Below are 24,337 nucleotides of genomic sequence, written 5' to 3'. Positions count from 1 at the left end.
ACCTTCCCTTACACTACAAACAATCTTTTCTCCTAACCTGACTTAGCTCCTTATCCATGCAATAATCAAACAGCCATGAAGACACAATGCAAATATGATTCATACTTTCTATAAAAGATACTTCTTTCAACACTGTTGTTCAAGAAGTACATTCGCAAAATCTTTGCACTTCTTTAGTGCGAGGCATTCCAGAAGCTTTCTCCAAATCAACTCATGTCTACTTTCTTATCTCATGAAAAATTCTACGGAACTGTATGATCCACTGGACCTTCATTCCTAAGTAAAACTCATCATTCTTCAAATATCCTAAGTGAAAACACACACACACACATATATCTTACATCTGCCCAATACTTTACATGCCTTTTTATTCTGTTTCATCAGTACCAAAGCACAACCTCCTTTGTGGGGCCATCTGTTCCTGAAATTCTTTAGGTCATCAATATTTTCACTGTTTTACATGGAGCCAATTGTTATTTTCATGATCAGTATTAATTTTCCCTTTTGGAATGAAAGGAACACAGGGTTTAGACCAAAGGCCAGGCACGGGGACCTATGAGGTCATTCAGCGCTGGAAAGGAAATTGCGAGTAAGTAGGTTTGAAAGGTGTAACAGGAGGAAAACCACGCTGTTGCACTTTGAAATAATTGTCAGGAGAGGGTGGATAGCAAGATGGAAGAAAGATAATATGAATGGAGGTAGAGTAAAAGGAACGAAAGGGGTTGCAGCTAGGGCCGAAGGGACATTGCAAAGAACCTTTAGTAATTAATTTTCCCATTTGCCTTTGACTCTTATGTATGCTCAACGTTTCGTCCTCTTACACATTTTCCTGATCTGTGCTGCTAATCGCCAACATTGCTATTAAGAAAGGTTAGTGGACCTCAATGAGCCAATTGTATCACGGAATATACGTGCATACATGGTATATACAAACTTCACCTAACTTCTGCAACTGATACTATCCTTCAGACCTCTTTTGCGTCTACATCTCAAGTCACACTTCGTTGATCGTATTCAGTCTTTGAGTGCTCTTTCTTCACTTATCAGTGCTGATCTGGAGGGCATTTCTGGAGAGTGGTCCTGTAACAAAGCCAAGTTTCCTATCTTTCCAGTTTCTGCAGTTCACTTCAATGCTACTTACGCTTGAAGTACAGAGATCTAAAGTGATCTTATAGTAGGCTCCTTCTTCACCAATCAATCCGTAGGCTATCATATATATATTATATATTAGGTAATTTTGTATACTTGCCATATTTGATTCACAGAATTCTCTCTTTTTAGGGATTTTATATGTGCGGAAGGTGGTATTTACGCCACGTGGTTAAAATCTTTTGCTCTCTTTTTGCTAAAATTTTGATCTCCTGGTACTCAAATTCCAGTATCTTTACCTTCTAAACAAAGTCCATTATAGCGGTACGTTCCTTTTTCCCAAGAATGTTAATTAGAATAAGACCACAGTAAGAAATTATTCTGTTTGGATACCTTCCAAAATCCCAATATTATAAGAAAGATCCGCTATCTCGTCGAGTTGTTATGTTTTGAATTAGTATAAGAGAGTTGTCCAGATGAGCGTTAGTATTTGTTAGGGCGTAGTACTTCCATGCAAACAATACGGCCCAGTATCAGATGTATTTTATTCACTTTATCATTATGGATGATGAAGCTCGTACAGGCGCAGATACCAGGCCTTTTTGCCTGTTGCTTTTCGGCTCACTTCTTAGCAGTTGTTTATCTGAATATCAATAAAAAAAAATCTGGCTTAGATGTTCACCTCCTTTAATTTTCTACTTTCACACCTATTCTACAATGCTCCTCTGTCCCTGGTCCCATTGTTCTCTTTTTCAAATAAGGGTTTTACAATCTGTGGAAAAGTGCTTAAGAAATTACTGGTCTTCATAAATTATTACAATGAGTGAATATTGTAACAAGATATCAACATTTAACTGTTTCCTTTCCTTTAGAGTTGTCTTGGCCTTCTCTGTCAATTCAAGCTTATACGTTTATTTTACTCCATCACATCTACTCATGCTTTACATTAATTCTGATCATTTACAGTGCTGCTCGCATGTTCACACACAACTAAATCAAAGGGAACCCATCTAATCAATTATGCCGTCTTCATTTTTCATCTGACCACCGGGTTTCTTAAGTGGTTCGCTGGTGACTGGTTCATCCCTTCTGCTTGCAAGACGCAGTGGCTCCTTTCCTTTTTAAGAATTAGGTCTGTTGGCTTTCTTCAGAGGAAAAGTATATACATAATTATGTACTGCCTGAGTTTTAGTATTTGCCGGCGGATTTTAGTTATTCACTTCCAAGTCTTCAAATACAGATTATTACATTGTTCCTATTCATAAGACTATGTTTCTTACTGATCTGTGTTTATAGTTCTGGAGTAAAAGTCTCCAATTCAAAATTTACCAAGATAAGGGATAAGTGCATATATTGCTTCAGCTGGTCATTGTGAGAAACCTGCTTTTTCATCTGACTTCTTTTTCTTCTATTTCTTCTCAGCTTAATCCTTAGCCAGGGTCGCTGTTTTTATGAACCTTTTCAAGTGTAACAGGGTCTCCCATAGGGAAGCAAGCCTAAGCGCCCAAAGGGTACCCGCACCAGCCGTCCCGACTGGATGTTGCGTCATCAGGAAAGATACGAAAATTAGCAATTCTCCTGGTAAGGGATATTCAGTGTAAACTTGGATGGAGATCGTCTTTAAAAATCTTCCTTTTCAATGAATTGCTTGCCTAAAGTTGAAATTCACTTACCGACTAATCACTGACATGCAATCAATTATACGAATAAAAGTACTTAGGAATTCTCTCTAGAGTTCCTGGTTCCAATATCCAAAGCACCTTAAAACTATATTCTGCTTCGTTTTTGAGAGCTTATATATAGGGAGGTGCACAATTTCATGTGAGTGATCAAAAAGTGCCATGAGAGTCAAGGGAATCACTTACATCAAGTTTCTCCCAAATATACCAGATACACAACTGTGTGCCGTGTCTACCTTTAAGACACAACCATGCTCAAAACGATTTGGATGCTGCTTTGTACACATTTCTGCGTGCTCACTTATCCTGTTGGCTTCTTGTAACCCATTGCCAATCACAGCAGATTCCTCAGGTCCGTCTCAGGTTCACTTACACTTATATATGGGTGTCCCAAGTTTCTAAACACTTATTTTTGGGATGCAGGTGCCAGCCTCCCACCCATGTCCCCACGGATGGCCACAAAACGTTGCTGTGTTAATGTATTCAGGCACACCATTCTAATAAGCTTTTTTATACTCTTACTTCACTGAAGGCATCACTACTCACATTCTCTTTCACTTGACTCTCACAAGCATACACGAACAAACGCACACATTACATCACTTCACAAGCACACGAATTCCTAACGACTGATTTGTGGATTCTTTCTTTCTAACTGAAACCCGACAATGATCCTATTAGATACCAGTTCTAATGAGAGTTCTAACTTGTAATGTTTGGTTGTTCGAGGAACTGCGATAGAGAAGGAGAAAATAAATGAGTCTTCGGTGGCGTTTCTGTAAACGTGCTACACACGTCACATCTGATGACTGGAAGACTGTTTTTATGTATTGGATGTTGTCTCGTTGGGCTGGCTCAACACTACAAATAAAATCTCTGAGGAACTTTCCATCAAACTTTAAAAAATAACAAAATATATATATATTATTTCATGAGGAATTAGAAATAGGTTTCACTGTAACTTAGATATTAGGATTAAGAGTGGTTATGAATCTATAACAAAAAAGGCCCAGAGGCCTGGCTCAAATTCGGCTTATGCTAAAAAAAAAGTGATGTTTCTAACTTAATCGTAAATACAGTACTATTTGTAATTCACAATAGAAAATCCATATCTGAAGGAGCGCATACCCTGCTTGTATTATTCTCTACACTTCTGAACTTACCAAAAAAAGGATAAAAAAAAACGACTTCACATCTAGAAGATAAAAGTTGGGTTATCATTTCCATAAATCTATGAAATATTCTAGCGGTTATCAAAGCTGCGCTTTCTACTGAGCCGTGCGACAGTGACTGACTGCACTTACTGTGAGACAGAGTTGGCAGCTGAGGAAAGTTACTGAGAGAAACAAAAGGAAATTAGATAAGACTACTTTCTCTTGCATCTCAGCTCTTCTAAACACGACACACATAGGCGTTAAGAGATGAACTACCCTCGAGGAATTTTGCTCTTCAAGTTTCTTCTCTTTTATTCTATTGTGTTCACTGTTTAAGGACATGCCAAATCCATGGGTGTTAGAACAGAACAGAATTAGAAAAAAAAACGAAGTAGAATCCATATGAACATAAATTACCAATAAAAACATTCTGGAATCACGTGACAGTGTCTTTCTTTTTTTAATAAAAAAAAAACAAACAAATCGCAGTGCTGCAACTTTTAATGTACAACTAATAATTTTTTTTTCTTTTCGATGTTGACACAGCTGTGAAGTAGAAGCGTAGCTGAATATGAGCCCGGTGGAACGAAGCTCGACCTTGGAAAGCAATTTTTTATTTTTTAGCCAAGAATGACTTCATTTAAGAACTGAGGTCGCAAGGTCACGCCCAGGAAGAAGGTCTTTTCCTTCTTCCGCATTGAGCTAAGCTGAGGAACAGACGCATGTCGTGCCACACGCCCATAGAACATGTATTTATATACTTACCTATTTTATCGCATGTAAATGCACTTATCTGTGCCCATATGCGCAATGCATATATGGCCGCATGTAATGTGTAAAAATACGTACACGAAGCCAATCATATTTATATGTATAATGTATATATTTGCATATACATGCATGCATACATATATACATACAATTATGAATGAATGCAGGGACTATATGCGTGTATGCACCATCATGCAGACTGTACACAGGAGCGCGCGTGTGCATATATATATATATATATATATATATATATATATATATATATATATATATATATATATATATATATATATATTACACCACACATTCATCATTACACATGCATGTAACAAGCACGCATAAAGATGACACGCGCATGTTTGCATACTTATTTGCAGGCACGAAATGCATGACTTAACAGCAACCCCATTCCACAGAGCAAGTTACAGCAAGTGTTACATTGAAAACAAGTGCAGTTGGCTGCACTTATCAACGGTAGAGCTTCATTTCACTTGGCGTTAAATAAAAAAAAAATAAAACCAATCTTCTAAAGACAAGATTACTCTATATGATTTAAGTTGTCTATATACATATTGCAAGTATATTACAATCTATACATAATTTTATATGCAATCAAGTAGAATTATTTACCATACAAAGCTTTTAAAAGATAATGATTATAACAATAGTACACAAAAATAAAGAAATGAACAAACAGGAGGAATCATAAAAGTCCACAAGAACCATTCAAGAAGGTTGATGTATGAGGTTGCATAACAACAACACTGACGACAAATAAACAACAATTACAACATCACGGAAACTGAGAACAAATAAAATTAAGAAAACATTCAACAGGTACTCCCACTCAGTTAGTGAAGACATTTAACTTCATTTTAGCTCTAAAGTAAACAATGCGTCTAGTATGAATATTTTTTTTACGAGTATATATGTGTACGTATATATAGTTCGTATATATACACATACATATACTGCATAAGCATAACACTCCCACTAAAGCGACATTTTAGAGTTTTTAACCGAATGAGTTCATCAGCGGTGACTGAAAGCTTCGTTTCGTTAGAGGCCATCGTCATCGCCAGCAATTTAACAGATAAATTCCAACAGATTTAACATTGACAATTTTAAACGTTGAATGTTAAAATATGTGGTGAGGAGAGAGAGAGACAGAGAGAAGGTCAAAGTGAGTGGCCAGGCCGCCACCAACCGGGTGTCGTTGGGGGGGGGACGGCCAGTGACGCATGAGCTAATAAGATGTTGACCTGTATACCTCTTGTTATCATCGTATGATCTCTCTCTATATATCTATTTTTTTTAAAGAGTATATATATATATATATATATATATTTTTTAAGAGTTTACCTTTTTAATTGTTTATAAGAAAGTAAAATGAACTTGATTACCTTGTGCTTGAAGCTGTCTGGTTCCTTAAGGAGGGCAAACAATGAAATTTCCGTCATATGTTTCTTCTCTTTTATTTCTGTTTTTTTGAAAGGCAATTTGGTTTAGTCTTTCCCAAAGAAAAAAAAAGAAAGCTCAACTGAAAACTACTCTGATAAAATAAAGGAAATAAACGTAAAATTTTTAGCCGAGGCAAAAAAAAAAAAAAGGAAAACAAAAAACTTTTACATAAATGAAATAATTAAACAGGAGATAATGAAATTTTAATATACGTTCATTCATTCTCTGCACGATTGAGAAGGCATTTTACATAGTTTTTCTTCTACTTGCCTGCAAGCCACCTCTTGGCTAATTTTGAAAATCACCTGTCTAAGATGAAATTTGTATGTATGTATGTATGTGTGTATATATATATATATATATATATATATATATATATATATATATATATATATTCACACACATATAATTTATATACTTAAATACCGTAGATGGTGATATACTATTTCAAAAATGGAATCCAAAGAATATTTCCCCCGAGACGAGATCCACCGGGTGCTTAATCACTCAAAAAGCTTGATTATAATAAGACATTTACTTTAAGAAAATAAACAGCTTCCTTTAAAGATATGCCCAAATATTTGTAAAAGTTTAAATGCTCTTCAAGTAGATGAACTTTGACCCACACCCCTTTTGCATATACGAAAACACAACCTAGTTGGTTAGACTGATTGACTGATTTATGGTTACTAAAACTGGCGTCGCAACATCTAGGTTACTGACGCTATAATGATGTTAAATAGGAAGGTTAAATACGAACTTTTTCATTACGATAAATATTTTTTTCCATCAGGTATTTTAGGGAGGGGTTATTACCCCACTTCGCCTTTACCCTGTGGATGTTCAAGTGGCCATCTACCAATATCACCCGGCTTTTCTCGTGGTCCCACATCCAAGTATTGACCAGACACATCGTTGTTAAGTTTGGCTGACTGTAGGGCAAAGCGATATATATATATATATATATATATATATATATATATATATATATATATATATATATATATATATATACAGTATATATGTGTGTGTGTGTGTGTGTGTGTATATGTATATATGTATATATAAATATAAAATATATATATATATATATATATATATATATATATATATAATATATATATATATATATATATATATATATATATATATATATATATATATATATATATATATATATATATAAATTTAAATTATCCTTATTTCGCCGTGGATTTACAGGTACTAAGTTCTCGATTTTAGCAGCATATCAACATACTATGTTTACTAAGCAGATATAGTATTTCCTAGACTCCTCGGTTCAAATGGCCCTTTCCTCCTCTCTACTGCCATGTTTAAGAATTCTCTTCTTGCTTCGGTTTTCCCTGACTCTTACGTAAGGTCTTCCATTTTTTAAACACTTTGTTTTCTGGTTTCCACAATGCCTGGCTGGAAAAGGATTTTAGGTTGCCTGTTCCGTCGGCCACTATACTTCAGAAAAAAAAAAAAAAACAACACGAAAAATGGAAAACTCGTTGAAAAATTGCAAAAGAAAATGAAAACTTTATATTGTAATTCTGGACAGCGGAAACTTGACTCCCATTCTTTCAACTTTCTCTCTCTCTCTCTCTCTCTCTCTCTCTCTCTCTCTCTCTCTCTCTCTCTCTCTCTCTTTTGCCTGGACTTAACCAAATCATATCCCGTTTAGATACTTCACGTTCTCTCTTTCCCCTCCCAACCAAAGTCTTTCCATTAGTCAACTGGGACAACTGGCTTTGTTCTGTCCCGCCCTAGTTGGAAGTATCCAAGCGGCCACCATGTTAAAGGAAGAAAGGACACAGAGGTACTCAGTTGGTCGACCTACTGAAGAGGAAGGGCCGAATACGAATGAAGTGATAAAGGGCCTAAGATGGCTTTGCCTCGCAAGTTAATCTTCTGAGAATCTTGGCTGGATTTGAAAGCAATGAATCTCACGTACACCCATACTCTTATATGCATTTATGTTTACGTTTGATTGATGTTATATATGAAATAATGATAATTAAAATGAAATCATATCAAAAGAAGGTTTTTTTTGTGGATACAGTATAAACAGATCTCGGGGAAATGATCTATTGTGAATAGGCCTAACATTGTTACTTGAACTGCTTAGAATGCAACGAGCATGAGTGAGGGAAAAAATGACAATCCCTTACGTTGATACACATCACACAGTTATAGTGTTTATAGTTTTAAATCGAGTGAATAACTTTGTTCGAAGTTATGCTGCAAAAACTATGTATGGCCACATAAATATATGGACACTTGAGTACAAAACCCCCGTCCCTCTCTCACTCTCTAATTGATCAAGAGAGCGAAATGAAAAGCAACTCCTAAAAATTCTGTTCGAATCTCAATCGATAAAGGTTATTTTTCCTTAATCATTTTTTTTTCCGGCTGGGGTGGGGGAGGAAACACTTAAATTACGATTGACTGAAATGGATACTGAAGACTTCTTTGCAAGTCAGCATTTAATTATGCACATGAATATGCATACGAAAAGATACGTGTTTTACATTTGTGCATTCAAAGTTTCCTTTTACATCTCGTAATAACAAACAGATGGATGGTACGACGCGTGTATAATACTTGTTCTGTATCTCTATTTTCTGCTGCCGTATGTTGTGGGCATTTCAGAGTTCGGTTCCCTATAACATTGTGGTACTTTTAAGCGAATTTAACATCTTTGTTTAATCTTTATTAAAGAAAATGATCGCTCTTATCTGACTGAAAGACTTGTTGAAAGAAAAGAATGACCCTTGTCATATAAAGCAATATTTCATACCTTTGAAAATAGATGTGACTCATTAAATCTGGCGTGCATAAAATAATTTATGAGTTTGAAAAGTTTCTCAGTTCTTGCAGTACGATGGGGCAGCAGCTATATTTTTTTCTCTCTTAATATTTTAATTCATTTTTGCGAATGCAAGGAAACCGATAGGAGGGTGGCTACTAAATCAAGTTCAACCAGTGGAAGAAAACCGTGTGAATGGCCTTCCTGACTTCGGCGATGGCAAACAAGCGTCTTAAAAGATGCAGGTTAAATTCTTTGAAAAACAAAGAGAAAAGAGGAGGTCTAAGTTCCAGAAGTGAGTGCTATCAATTTCTTAGTAGAGTATCTGGACATCGCCATACCTCACGTGTACAACCAAGCAAAGGAAATGGAGGAGGCATACAGCCAAGAAGTTGCATTAAAAACGAACAAAGAAATATCTATTGAACGAGACTGGTGACCCGACCAAAGAGCTGATGAGAATCAGAATTTAAAAAAAAGTAAGAGCTGGTCTACCGATCAGACATAAATCATTTTATCTAACTTTGTCAAAAATAATTTTCTGGGGGACCTCTCCAGACAATACCTCATAATATAAGGAGCACGGGTGTACCGCCAGATCACACTTCACACGCCTCACTTATATTGCGATACTACCAAGAAACGCTATTTACTTTTAAAATACTGATAGACCTACGAAGCTCTTTGTCCACTCTTTCAAACTTTCTTTATATACCAATGAGGGAATGAAATCACTCAAGCATATGAATGCAACATGTTTTCTCCACCTCATCTATTCACGTCTGCATCAACAGCATCACACAAGATTACGCAAGACTGAGACAGAAAGGAACCATCTGCATATGAACCCGCAGGAAAGGGGTTAGCTTGAAGAAGAATAATAATAATAAACAAAAAAACAGGAAACTTTTGGGGAAGAGAACAAATCTCAAAGAGACACTACTCTACATAAGCAAAAGAGCAAATGTAGCGCCAGCAACTACATCAGAAGGGACGCAGACCAAAAATTGACTCTGTAATTAATTAATTTACCGAGATCACATGGGTTTTGGCTAACGCAGTCGCAAACCAGTTCCTGCCAAAAAAACCTAAGATATCAAAAGCAATGACAAGGCTTCCCCAAAGCTCCTATAAGAGAGGATGAGAAAAGAGCGGTATTTCAACCCCAGGGAAATTTCAGGATACGTCTCCATGAAAAGTTTTCTATTTTTTTTTCATCTTTTCGTACGGCGTGACATGATCCCTAAGAACACTTTTATTCACGACCACGAGTTGTGGAGTTATGTTGTTTACAGGGCCTGGGAGAATCGTTCAACAAGGACTGCTTAAGCCGACGAGCTTCGGCAAATTCGAGTTGCTTGAGTTATTATAATAACGTGGGTAATCTTGCGCCATAACCCAGAAATGTTATAGACCTCGGCATGATTGTTAGCGGTTCACATGATGAACAATGAAAAGAGCCATAATTTATAGGATAGGTTACTTTGGATCTTGTAAATAAAAGAGCACAAAAAAAGTGAGGGTCATAATAACCTAGTGCCTCCGTATAACAAAGGTGAAAATAAGCAAAGATCTCTGACATTACAGGTTTGATGATATAATCTTAAGAAATGCCACAGATTTCTCAATGGCTCTAACCCAAGTGGGATGACGCAAGAGGAAAATCATATGCGGCATCCAAGGCACGACCAAGCTTCTGTAAATCTGAATGATCAAATGAAATTTCAATATCATTATTTTTAATATCCTGTGTACGTGGTCACCTACTTTTAACAGAAGCCCCACCATACTCAATTGAAATGTTAAAACGATTAGATTCTGAATAAAATCAGTGTGAGTGCCTCTTCTATATATATGTGTTCTATAATCAGCGCTCGATACGGAAGTCACATTTGGGATAACTTCTCTTGTTATTACATCAACACACACTCTCACCCTCCACACACACAAACACGCGCATTCATACACACACCCATTTGTATATATACATATATATGTATGTACGTATGTATGTGTGTATGTACTGACATTTTCCTTTAGTGCACTTGGTAATTAAAAAAGTGAAGAAAACCCATTTAACCAGTGAAGGAGAGACCCCCCAGAAACATGTCGCTTATTTTCTTGAATATTGTTGGGTCAATCAGATCCTAAACATATCTCTTCGACAAGGATAGAAATACAATGCGGTCTCGTCATATCTACAGAGATACTTCACTGAGAACATGCCAGCCACAGAACATCTGTAATTTGCTAACGCGGAAGCCATATATAGTGGGTAAATGGTAGCGCATTTACAGTAAATTTCAGTCCCATAAAATCAGGCAGCAAATAAAAGGGGGCTGCGTGGGGGGAGAAGGAATGTTTTATTTGGCAATTGCAAATACCGCCACAGCATACCAGGGTACTGGAGTGTCGCAATATTACGCGATTTGTAAAGTTTAACCGGTACTAATTGCTTTCGCAATGGCTGTGAATGACACCATCCGTTAACGTGAGAACTTTACTTTCAACAAATTGGAGGGCCATTGGAACGACTACCGGAGTCGGGTTACACAAAAATACTTTTTTATACTCAAAGAATAAACTTTGCCGATTTAATAAAAATATTGAAGAAAAATTCTCACTTTTTTTTTCAAGTTTCTTTTCACACAAGGACATTCTATTCTTTGGAAGTTTGCTCATTATGTTGACGGTATTTTTGGTTTACTTCATATAGGTAATGTTAACGATAATGAAAATAATAAGCCTGAAAGGTAGGAGACTGCAAGATGTAGATGGATGGCGCAATGGGTGTGGCTGAGTTTGATGAGTCTTCTGGGCACGTATGTGAAACGGCTAATGTTCGGGATGTCTTTTTTAGACATCTGGTTCATAACTGATTCAGCAGGTAAAGTATGAATTTGACAGTGACTGTTTTTCCTCTCTCTTAATCCATCTCTACTGAGGAAAATGGCTAAAGGTTAAATAATAATAATAATAATAATAATAATAATAATAATAATAATAACTAGCGAGACGTGAACTCCACATGAAGATACAAAAATTCAGGGCACGTACAAAGGAAAATTCGTCAAAGCATATAGCGACAGAAGGTGCGTAAATGTAAGCACATTCTGGTCTCCAGAAAACTCAAGAACTGGATACGTTTTCGTCCTTACATCGCACAGATTAATGCTGATATGGATAAAGGCTGTCACAGACCCCAAAACGTTACTTGGCGGCCCAGTCCTTCTTTGTTTTACTGGAGCTAACTTCCATTCACACGCACGCTCGCACACAAGTATTTTTTTTATGGAAGCGGGTGGCTTTAATTTCTGAATTATGGCAGAACTTCCTATTCAGAGACTCTCAAAACACATGCCAGCATACAGGGCTAATCAACAGCACATCGAACCTTCAACGAAAACAGCGTCCATTCGTCTCTTTTATATGAAAGCTCTTCTGAAGCAGTAACTCTTCCCTGCCATTCTAACCTAAATTTCAAAGGGATTTTGCCACTCCCAGCACATCTGAATTTCACAAAGTTTCTTTCCATTACTTGAAAAATTAGGCTTCTCTTGTTTTCGTATTACCAAATGAGTTAAATAACTTGAAATTAGCATCCGTGGGCAGTAATTTACGGGTCTCCAGGATATTAATATACAGTATTTGACACTGTTTCCCTTTATTTTTGTTGAAGAAACAGCGTCGGACACGACTGCTCAATACCCGCTTTGAACTGACGAGAAAAGAAACGCCAAAATATGCCTCTCAAAATTAAAGGAAGGCAGAAAACTCCGTATTCTGGAAGTGAATGCTATGAACTACGAATAAGCGACTCCACAAACCACTTACGAGATATCGAAGCCTAACACGTAATTTACGTCCCTGTATCATCTGCGGTTTGTGGTGCAAAACTAAAGTATTCGGCACACTGTTCCTTGCAAGTTTCTGACAACCTTCTTACTGTAGTTTTTATGTTTCTTGTCTAAAAGGTTCAGCAAAATCACGGCAACTGAACAGGTCGGGAACCCTCTTCTACGTATGAATTTTCTCAATATCCCATAATTTTCACTCTTCAAACAAGGGGCTGTGAGATGTCTTGCGTCCTGCAGGGTCAAGTCCCATTGTTTTTTCTATCAGTCTCTTGTTTTCTCCTTTACTTGGGTAAACGACTCAGTTTCTCTGCGGTTAAAAGATCGCTGAGAAATTTTATTGGCCACAGAAACTGGGAACAAACAAGATGGCGTAATGAGACTGAACAAATAAAAATAGGAGAATTGTCTTCTGGGACAAAGTTCGTTACCTAATCAGGAAGTCTGTGGAAAATAAACTTTTTTAAACAAGACTTGAAAAAAAGAATTCGTTTTCAAACTATCGGCACAAGTTCCATATATCCTGGATCACCCGCCCCTCCCCCTACAAAACATAAAATACTAACGACAGAAAACTTTCAAAGAACAAGCCTCAAGACATTATGTTCCCCCATTTCCATAGTTTACCAGAAAGACAGCAGAACTCTGCAGCATCTTTTCTACTCTGGTCTCCATTACCGTCGAAACTTCAAAATGCCGTACCATCGACGGTTTTGAGGTCCAGCCTCAAGGGTATCTTATATTTGACCTGTTTGCCCCTCTGGTCCTCTCTCTCTATGTGTCCGTCCGTCCGCACTATGAATCAATTGTTAGGCGAAGGTGGAAAGTAAGATTGAAGAAAGAGAATATTAACGGAGGTACAGTAAAAAGGAATGAAAGAGGTTGCAGCTAGGGGCCGAAGGGGCACAGCAAAGAACCTTAAGTAATGCCTACAGGGTTAATATATATGTTGTGATTTTGACTTCAAACTTCATATACGCCAACTATGGATCATAAGTGATTCAACAGTTCATCTGATGGATCCAAAGATCGAAATCAAGAATCATATCTTGAGGTCAAAGGTCAAGTAAGAATTCAAACTTGGCCGTAACTTTTTAACAAGGCCTTTACCCTTGTTTAAAAATTTTGAGTTATTATACTGCAATACGAGATAGATAACTTCATTTCTGTATGGACCTCATGCAGCCGTTGTGCAATGAGTTCAAGGTCATACTTAGAAAACAAAATGTTTTGCTACAGATCGCTTAATGTCATGCGAATTTCGACAGCGCTTGATATTTTTTTCTGTTATTTACACGACAAGGATACTAATACTTTCCTCTTTAACGGAGTTGGAACCGGTATCAAAGCAGAAACTCGCTCGAGCTTGCAAAAAAAAAAGGTCTTGGCAAAACATTCCTAAAAATGCAAGAAATCGCGCGTCTGTGCAATTGCCCTTTGAAGGGAACAGAACGGACATGTGGCTTCGACCTCCTGTTTCACTACTTAGTACTAAACTGACGGCTTTGTGTGTATCTAAAGACCTTAAACGATCACAAAAAAGGACCCCCCTTGCTCTATTTCGCTCTACAGCAATGACTTTTCTTTCCTCCCCTCGCATTTAAGTCAGTGTCCACTGAGTCAGGATGAAAACTGCCTCCGAATTGGACCTACCCAGGCCGAATTATACAAGTAGGCTAATCACATTTGCGGGGTCATAAATCTCACTTCAACCACTCAATGACTTATGGCAACAGCATAAAACGTTTGCTCAACATCATACCAATTTCAGGAAACACCGTAACCTAAGATTTGCCATTTGCTGACAACTGGCAGAGCGCAAATCTGATCATGAAAACGAATGTAGAGTGAAAACAGGATAAGATAACATTTACTCCATCAGAAATCTGTTACGCCAAGAGCTGCAATAACCTCGTAAGAAACAAAGAAAGGAAAGATGCATTGAATTACTTCACTAGACTGAAAGATCTTTTGCACCGAGAACCTGGGCCTTCGTATCAACGATATTTCCTTCACAAGGGCATACGCTATAACAAGCCACCCCTTGGCAAAATGAAAGTAAAAAAATATAAAAATATTAACAACAAACAGTAAAAATTCATTCCCACAATAAGCAAAGCAAATTCAACTTCAGTTGTTTACGCTTCTCCGAATTCTCGGTCAATTCCAGGTCAAATTCCGTGTAATGAATAGGAATCAGAACATAAGAGTCACAAGCGTAAAAATTATGAGGGTATTATACTTGCATGAGGCACGAAGCTCGAGCCAAAATTAATAGCATTACTATTTGGTTACTAGAAATGAGTAAACACGTACATAGATGACGAGCTTCAACGGAATGCAATGTCCATATCTTTAAAAAGTGGAATAGCTTACACCATAAGAGTTGTATTACGGTACACATGGAAATACAAGGAAGGTATATATATATATATATATATATATATATATATATATATATATATATATATATATATACAAATATTACAGATAATGAGCACAAGAAAGTGTGTTTAACAAAAATAAATTTCTGACTCATATCGGAACCGAACCCCGGTCTTTCAAATGAGAGGCCAGGGCATTAGCTATTCACTCACACAAGTAATAAAAACATTTGGAAGTTGGGTAACATTCCCTGGTATGTCAAGCAGTAGCCTGGCTGGGAAAAACCTCAGGTACAGAGTACTTATGCTCCAACTTCTTTTAAGACTTGTGTGGGTGAATTGCCAACACACTGGCCTCTCATCTGAAAGACCAGGGTTTGGTCCACATGTGAGTCGAAATTTATATATACATATATATATATATATATATATATATATATATATATATATATATATATATATATATATATATATATATATATATATATAAATTGCTATCATCCTGTAACGTTCATTTCCTGAAGGCCTACCGCTCTCTTGAAACAAGACAAGGGTTACAGAAATCAGGAAAACTGAAGCAAGGAACAGGTCCCAAAGCTTTGGCGGCAGGTGGGAAAAACCTGTGAGAACTGCTCAGCCCTGCAGTGTCAATTAACCTCGAAATTCTACGCCTTTCTCTGGAGGCCATGTTGTCCAGTGACCTCACTTTAACTTTTTCATCACCTAAGATGAAAATTTCACACCTTCTTTTTTTACTGTTCCTTTCGGACGTTGCAGTCGAGAAATTTTGAGACATCGTTAGTCTTGATTCAGTCTCATTCCTTTACTTCTCAAACTGCTGACGCACGTCGGAGCCTTCACACACTTCCGTGCATACATCGAATATTCCTAATGCACATCTGATACTCGTAGAGTAAATATGCACAAATATTCGAGTGAAAAATACACACACAAAAAGAGGCCTGGGAATTACAGCTTCCCATAAAGTGTTACATTACATTCCAGTATAGTTGAGAGAATGACTCCAGTGTGTCTTCATACACAAATATAGGTATATACATGTATATATCTATATATATACACACATGTATAATACAGAATACAACATATGTATATTATGTATATATATGTATGTATATGCCTATACATATATATATATATATATATATATATATATATATATATATATGTAATATGAATTTTATCACATCACCGTGATTCATATACAAGCATTGAGCTACAAATGTCCTTTAATATCCAATTCGCTCTACCTCGGAAATAATATATTTTCATTTATGTTACCCGAAGGGGAATTTTTTAATCGATAATAAGTTCGTCGTCTCGTGGGCTCGAATCACGGAAGACAAGAACTCAGGACTACAGTGACGCGCATTAAACCACACAACCATAAAGTGTGTGTGTGTGTGTGTATATATATATATATATATATATATATATATATATATATATATATATATATATATAGTGTGTGTGTGTGCAAACATGTAATGTATGTTACGTACCTATGCCTGTGGGTGGTTTATATAATACTGTACAAAATTTGCTTTGGAATCTACGTTAAAATTTCCTCCAAAGTCGTTTAGGCTCGCCGTTGTTTGTATTCGGGGACTGTACCTCCGTTCCTTATAAACTTGAGAAATTTTCCACCTGCCCCCTCCCCCTATCCCCTACCCCAGCAAGAAAGTTTCTGGCATCGGGTCTCCTGTTTTTATTCTAACCAGGTAGCGACATACGACCATTTTTTCCCTCTTTTACGTAATACCCCAGAACGTGGCTGGCAAATCCTTCAAAATTATAATACTGCAGCCGAGCTAACAGTTCTTCGCTGGAATACCGAGGTCCGTTATACATATTTATGTAATTTGTCGATTTAAGTTAGCGCGTATTTACATGTGCTCGTGCTCACATAATCAAAGCCAGAATAGCGAGGTTACAGCAACTCTGAAGATCTCACGCACTTGGATGGTTTACCAACATGAAAAGCTAGCCGCCATCCGTAGGGAGGCAGTGCCATCAGTGCAACTCACGTGGTGCACTGTCGACATTACTGAACAGTGTTTCCTGCATCTCTTGGAATTGGAATTGGAATATAACATTCAGACCAAAGGTCAAGCGCTGGCACCTATGAGGTCATCCAGCGCTGAAACGGAAATTGACAGTAAAAAGGTTTTACAGGTATTACAGGAAGAAAACCTCGCTGTTGCACTCTGAAAGAACCCTTAGGAGAGGGTGGAAAGCAAGATGGAAGAAAGAGAATATGAACGGAGGTACAGTAAAAGGAATGAAAGGGGCTGCAGTCAGGGGCCGAAGGAACGCTGCAAAGAATCTTAAGTGAGGTGCACAAATTGCACTACCCGACTACGGGGTGCAGCTTCTCTTCGGCCCCTAGCTACACCTTCATTTAGCCTTTTACTTTACCTCCGTTTCCGCTCCCTTTCTTCAGTCTTGCTCTCCAACCTCTCTAACTATAATTTCGCGTTGTATCTGTGGTATTTTCTCCCTGTTCCACCGTTATATCGTTGTACTTCATCTCCTATGTTTTCTGGTTCTCTATCCTGCTGTTCAACTACTCCAACATCCTCTTATCACTGTCTTGAGCGCTGAATGGCGTAAGTGCCCCAGTGCTCGGCTTAACAGCCTTCATCTCATAAATCAAATAATTCACATCTTGAGCATCCGTAGGAAAAGGCGTGGAGCTAGCATCCTCATCTCAAATACTTTTGCTGAAAACCGCAGAGGTATAATTACTTCTTTTAACGGCTAGTTTTAGTGTCGTCCAAGAATGCCAGAGCTCTTGCATTTGTCACTAACAACACAATAATTATTATTTTTCCTCCTGTTTCATGACAAGTCCATCAGATCTTTTCCTCGTAAGGGGTTAGTGCCGTCAGTGTACCTCATGCGGTGCATTGTAGGCGTTACTTAAAGTTCTTTGCAGCGTGCCTTCAGCCCCTTGCTGCAACTCCTTTCGTTTCTTTTACCGTACCTCCTTTCACATTCTCTTTCTTCCGTCTTCCTTTCCACCTTCTCCTAACAATTGATTCATAGTGCAACTGCGAGGTTTTCCTCCTGTTACACCTTTCAAACCTTTTACTGTCAGATCTTTTGGTTCTCACTCTACCACCCGACGAGCTTCAAATTTCCTCCTCTCCCGTTTTGCGTGTGACAAATCAGAAGGATTTCCGCTTCACTCTGTCATCTAGGAATCCCACGGGTACCCCTTTTTTCATCCTGACAACCTCCATTACACCATTAACCAATCTACAACAAATTCAAAACTATCAGAACTTCTTCCTCCTCGTGTATCCAAATCTTAATCTCGGCTCTTCATCTGCAGCAGGCGTTTCAATCTGAGCCACCTTTGGCATCGCCAATTCGCCCGTGAAAAAAGAGCATGGTTAGTTAAGTTGGATTAAATTCCAAATCCTCGAAAACTCGTTTCCTGGTGAATGAACGGATAACTTTCCCTGGGTTGAGCTGGCCGCCCTTCAGGTCCCCCATTTTTTTGGGAGGGTCTGAAGGACTACAAAAACGGTTTACAGATCTGAAGGGACCTATCTCTCTTATTTACTAGGTATTATATATATCACCTGTAAAAGTAATTTCTCTCTCTCCCTCTCTCTCTCCTTCCCCACCCTCCCACACACACACACAAACACACATATTATCTATCTACCTAACTATATATATATATATATATATATATATATATATATATATATATATATATATATATATATATATATATATATATATATATATATATATATATATATATATATATACACACACACATATATATATATATACACGTACATCCATTTTGATGTTGTTATATGTAATTCTGCACTATATGCATTTTGAATTTTAACCTTTCTTTGAATTCTAAAGAATTTCCTTTAAAAAAATGATCGCATAAGATGAATTCACCTTATCTTTTTATAAGAACGTCATGTTGTTTATAGAATTAAAATGTTCCAGAAATGTATAGATTTAAACTGTAACAAAAATACTCCTTCCATAGATTGTCTGATAACGGAGAGATGAAAGTCTCCGAAACTAAAAAATTACATGATGATACAGGTAAACGAGGCTTCTAAGGTCTGAATCCAAATTTGAATCCAATTATTTCAGGGAAGGCCTACTTTTTAATGCTCTTTCCAAAATGGAGTTAATAGTTCCCTATGCTTCTGACAGCCTGCTTCGAATATCACTGCAGCACATTCCCTCTCTTTTTGCCTTTCTGCAGATTTGATACTTTCGTCGTTCTCTCGAGAACTACTTTTCGCTATTTCCTCCCCCGTATGGGAGTAGCCCTGTTAGAGAACCTCACGCGGTGCACTGTAGGTATTACCCAAGGTTCTTTCAAACATCCCTTAGGTCCCAAGCTGCAACCCCTTTCATTCCTTTTACTGTGCCACCATTCTTATATTCTTTCCTCTATTTTACTTTTAACCCTCTCCTCACAACCGTTTTACAGTGCAACTGCGAGGTTTTCCTCCTGTTCCACCTTCCAAACCTTTTCACTCTCAATTTCCATTTCAGCGCCGAACGATCTCATAGGTTCCAGTGCTTGGCTTTTGGTCTAAATTTTATGTTACCTTTATTTATCCGCCACTTCCTCGACACCAAATTTCTGGTTACGCTTCACACTCGATCAGTCATTCAGAACTGCGCAATCTTTTTTGACCTGCCCTTTGTATCCTTCACCTGCACATGGAACTCTTCGGTCCGCGTTTCACAAATACTCCAATGTGTCTTCTTCTTGGACGCAGATTTTCATGACCTATTCCATTCTAAATAATCTTTTCACAGCCCTCTACAGTGGCGGAAGTGGATTTTGCGTAGCGTGGCAACCTCAGACATACAATGAAGCATGTACCGCATTGTTTTCACATTTTTTCTAAAACTGAAACTATCCTGAGGAAGAAGATTCTAATGAATGGTACAGTGATTCTGGGTTAAATTATGAAAATACACCGTCAAGTGTGATGAGGCTTTGGTAAATTTCAAGCGGTTAATATCAGGGAAAGGGTTTCCATTAAATTAATATTGGTTGGGGCGTTTCGAAGAGTCATCGTATAATGATACCCAGCTTTAATGTCAGCCACCACATCTCTCTTCAGAGGAAGTATCTAGAATATTAATAAGATGATGATGATGACGAGAATGGCATTTTTAAACGAACCATATCATTATTATACTGTCGAATTATACAGAACACGACGGGTACAGTGTACTAAAAGTGCTGTTGCGAGAGGCAAGGAAAGATGACAGATTTATTATAATTAATTCTGTCCATGTCACGCCGTAAAAAATATGATGGCAACCAGGAAATATACAGTATATATTTACACAAGAATTACTTCATCAGTTTTGGACATAGCTATGCACGATGCCAGCATCAGTTATAAAGAGTATGAAGAAATTAAGAGAGTAACTAATAGGAGACTAATACCAAAATAGTATAAGAAAAACTCACAATTTTTCAAGTATAAGACTTTTCTCCTCAAAGCCCCTTCCGTAGAAAGGATCGAGCTAATGAACAAGGCAGAGGTCCATGACAACACCAAGTGCAAGAAATTATTAATATAGTTTCAGATGGCGTGAAAATACCCTTATCTATATGGACGTTAACACCAAATGAATTTAGTTGTTGGTACTCTCCTGTCTACGTGGGTTAAGAGCTCATGTGTTACATATGGTTACAATCTTGCACTTACTTCTGTAGCTCAAACTTCATTCCTTAATCCTTCCACGTTAACTGGACATGAATATACATTAGGTCTGATAAAAACTTGTTTATTTTGCGGCATTACTAACATTATTCCTTTGCGGAGCTGAGAGAATAGAAGACATATTCTGTAATTTTAGAGTTCCTTCTAAAATAAACTGCTGCCACAGCTTACAAAAGGTAGTACAGTACTCAAGGTTTTTTTTACAGACTGGTTAGTAACTCTGGCATTCGTCTGCCGAAGAGAATCGATACCTCTGCATATTAAGCACTGACACTTCCACCTGAGTGTTTTCCAAAAATAAGACCTAAAAAATAGTAACACATATGGTGATCTTTCATTCTTTGCCGAGTTTTCACTGCGTCTTTATGCCAAAGGAACCATATCATTCCCTCCAATGAGGATACGCTTTCATTTAGGCTTGTTTGTTAGTCGGTTTGTTAGAAGGGTCATGCAAGAAGTAAAGTTTGGATTTTTACGTAAACTTTCTCCGAGTTTCGGCGGAGATCTCCTGTCACTGAAAGCTCTTGATGTGGAAGTATGGCGTGTTATCCTGGCTCCTCTTGGGATGAAACTCACTTCAATTTTCACTGTGACTTCACTGATAACAAGCAAGCAAGAAGGTGGTCAACAGTTGAATATGTGCCCTAGTTTTCTTTTTTAATTCAGGATACAGTTTCTTTGTGTTGGTCCAAGAAGCTCCTCATTGACCAGAATTTATAAGCATTGTATATTTTAGGTAAAGTTTCAGATGGTCGTAAAAAGGTGTCCCTCTTCATGACTTCAGCCGATCACCTCATTTCATGATATGCTGTCATCATTAACTATACGTTGGTTTTGAGAGCTCTGTAATGCAGGCTGACGATTACTGCTTGTAATAATACATTATCTTTCTGCCAATTATGAGATCTTCATTTTTAAAAGTGTTATGTATATTTTTACTTTACATACGAGAACGACTAAAGCGAGGCAAAGCAAACAATGAGCTGGCTGAATAACATTCGGAAATCAAATCGACTGAAAGTGCTCACGAAAGTAGACCTGTATAGCACTGAAACTTTATCCAGAAGATTTCGTCGGATTGAGAATAAAGCTTTAAGAAAAAAAAAATATAAGGAGTCAGATGAGAGTTTAGAGTGGAAAATGATGCCATAAGGGAAGTTACGTAAGAGCTACACATAGATGCGATAACCGTGAAGAGATGGAAATGCCTTAGACATGTCCTCTAAGAGGAAGGCTGGGTTCCCCTGGTTTGTAAAGATAAAGCACAGGCTTGTAAAGGTAAAGCACAGGCACTGAAGGCGATGATGATCACCAAATCTGAGCTGTTGCCACGCTGTACTTTGATGACACCAAAAACCTTATTTAGTACCCATACTTGTTATACCCCATGGGCATCAACTTCAAGATAAGGCGAGGCCGGACCTAAGGGAGGGGGAGCAGAACTGCACCTTTTGATTGTAGCTTGGTCTAATTTTAATCATTATTGCTTTAGAAGCTCCTCTTAAACCAGAATTCGCAATATTTAAAATCTGCTTCCACTGAATGCCTTCAAATCTGAAACAAAATGTATTACCTGTGCCGAAGTTCTGACAGAAATAACAGACTTCTACAATAAGCGATAATTCTCATCTCCTAGCCTATGAAATACTCTCTTCTTCTTGAAGTTCATAGACGAAATAAATGCCAGTTTTCATTAGTGCATCCCAATTCATTCCATTGGCATGATCATGAATTAAGAGTTTAAAGGGAAACAATACATATATTTTAAAATTGGCAATTCAAATCAACAATGCAGATACATTTCATATAAAGATTCTAAAGGCCACAGTACAGTTTGAAAATAATCACAAAAGGGTGTAGCTTGTACCGATCCACAAAGATCTGAATGTAAACGAATATGATCTGCCCATTTCCAGGCTGAATCTGACTGCAGATTTTTTTGGATGGTGAAAACAGGATAGTCGATTCTTCTTCAACTCTACAGTGGCCAATGCTACCATTCAAGTTATAAGACGAGTTTCCAATTATAACTAAAATATGACACAATAAAAATCAGAGTTTGCATATTTATGCACTAGACAATGCCTGAACGCTTAGTGCAAGTTCACATTACCAATCTTGTATTCACCAAAAAACTGAGCTGAAGTGACTTCTTCTTCAGCCCAGAAGACGGAACTCTTGTTAGTACCTCCTACAAGCCACTGCAAACACAGGTTGCAAATGTTATGTTAGCTAGACCATCCTATATTAACCGGATGACCCCAAAATGAGTGACTGAGTTGTTTATCTCAGAACCGAGCTCCGGGAATGGTCAAGAAACAAAGGAGTTCTAGTATTATGAAACAAATAACAGACTGATTGGAATGGAAGAAATTCTGTGCACTATTTCCACACCGGTACTGACCAACAGCAAACTCCGATGTATTAAGTCTAGTATTCAAGTATAACCTAGTAGCTCTATATTATGGCACATAAAAAGGAACTTATTAAGAAGTAAGGAAACGAAAAAGACGCACCCATATCCAAGATTACTTAAGGAAAGGAAAAAGACGTACCCATAGCCAAGATTACTAACTGGCCATTTTACAGCCGACCAAAGAGTGCCCAGTTGCCTGCCCATGGTGAAACTAGATCCGCTGAGTTCACTATGACAGAATTAAAGATGAAACAAGACTGAATCAGCCCTGACGGTCAAACAACCGAAAGGACGCCAAGACCTCGATATATAAACAGGAAGACAACAGCGGTAGTGAGAAATATCTTAACAAGAGTGCTACTTGTTTCTGGGGCTCAAATGCTGACATAGTGTGCAAGTCGAGCAAAACAAAAAATGTGAACGATAAAGAATGCCGCACCGGAAAAGCGAGGATATATACTGAAAACTGAAAAAAAAGAGCTCTGATTGTGAATAGCTTGTAGCGATAATTCTAGGTCCAGCGAGAATTCGGCCACCAGTACTCAGATTGTACCTCAGAACTGCTAACAAAGACTGAACAGGTGCTCTCAGAATGTAAAGTAAAGGACAGATTATGGCTATTAGCTTCTTGATGAGGGTGAGCGAGAAGTATCATACGCCTTGAGCGATTCTTTTCAAATTACTGAATAACACAAAAAATCACGGTTTAGACCTTCCAATATCTCAACTTTTTGCAGAAATATATCATAAAACGAGGTATGAGCCAAAGTAAAGAACTCAGGAGGTTTAATACCTCAATGATTTTAAACAGTATTATTAATTATATATTTCTTTTACAAATTAAACCATTTCCTCTAGTCCTGGGTGGCTACTAGGAAAAATGCACACTTCACTGCCACATGCATACTTTAACACTACCCGGATATTAAGCCTTACTTTCCAATGCCTCTAACATCTA

The 24,337-nt window shown here is 37.5% G+C and overlaps 1 protein-coding gene across 13 annotated transcripts in view; it reads right to left on the bottom strand.

The window, feature by feature from the left end:
• The window catches only part of mAChR-A (muscarinic Acetylcholine Receptor, A-type), a 762,830-nt gene that overhangs the window by 10,945 nt on the left and 727,548 nt on the right, over positions 1 to 24,337 (bottom strand). The gene's annotated exons all lie outside the window — the stretch shown is intronic.

The sequence above is a fragment of the Macrobrachium rosenbergii genome, chromosome 19 (genome assembly GCF_040412425.1).
Source record: "Macrobrachium rosenbergii isolate ZJJX-2024 chromosome 19, ASM4041242v1, whole genome shotgun sequence".
Taxonomy (NCBI): Eukaryota; Metazoa; Arthropoda; class Malacostraca; order Decapoda; family Palaemonidae; genus Macrobrachium; species Macrobrachium rosenbergii.
The sequence above is the reverse complement of the archived record's forward strand: the minus strand, read 5'-3'. Positions and strand labels throughout refer to the sequence as shown.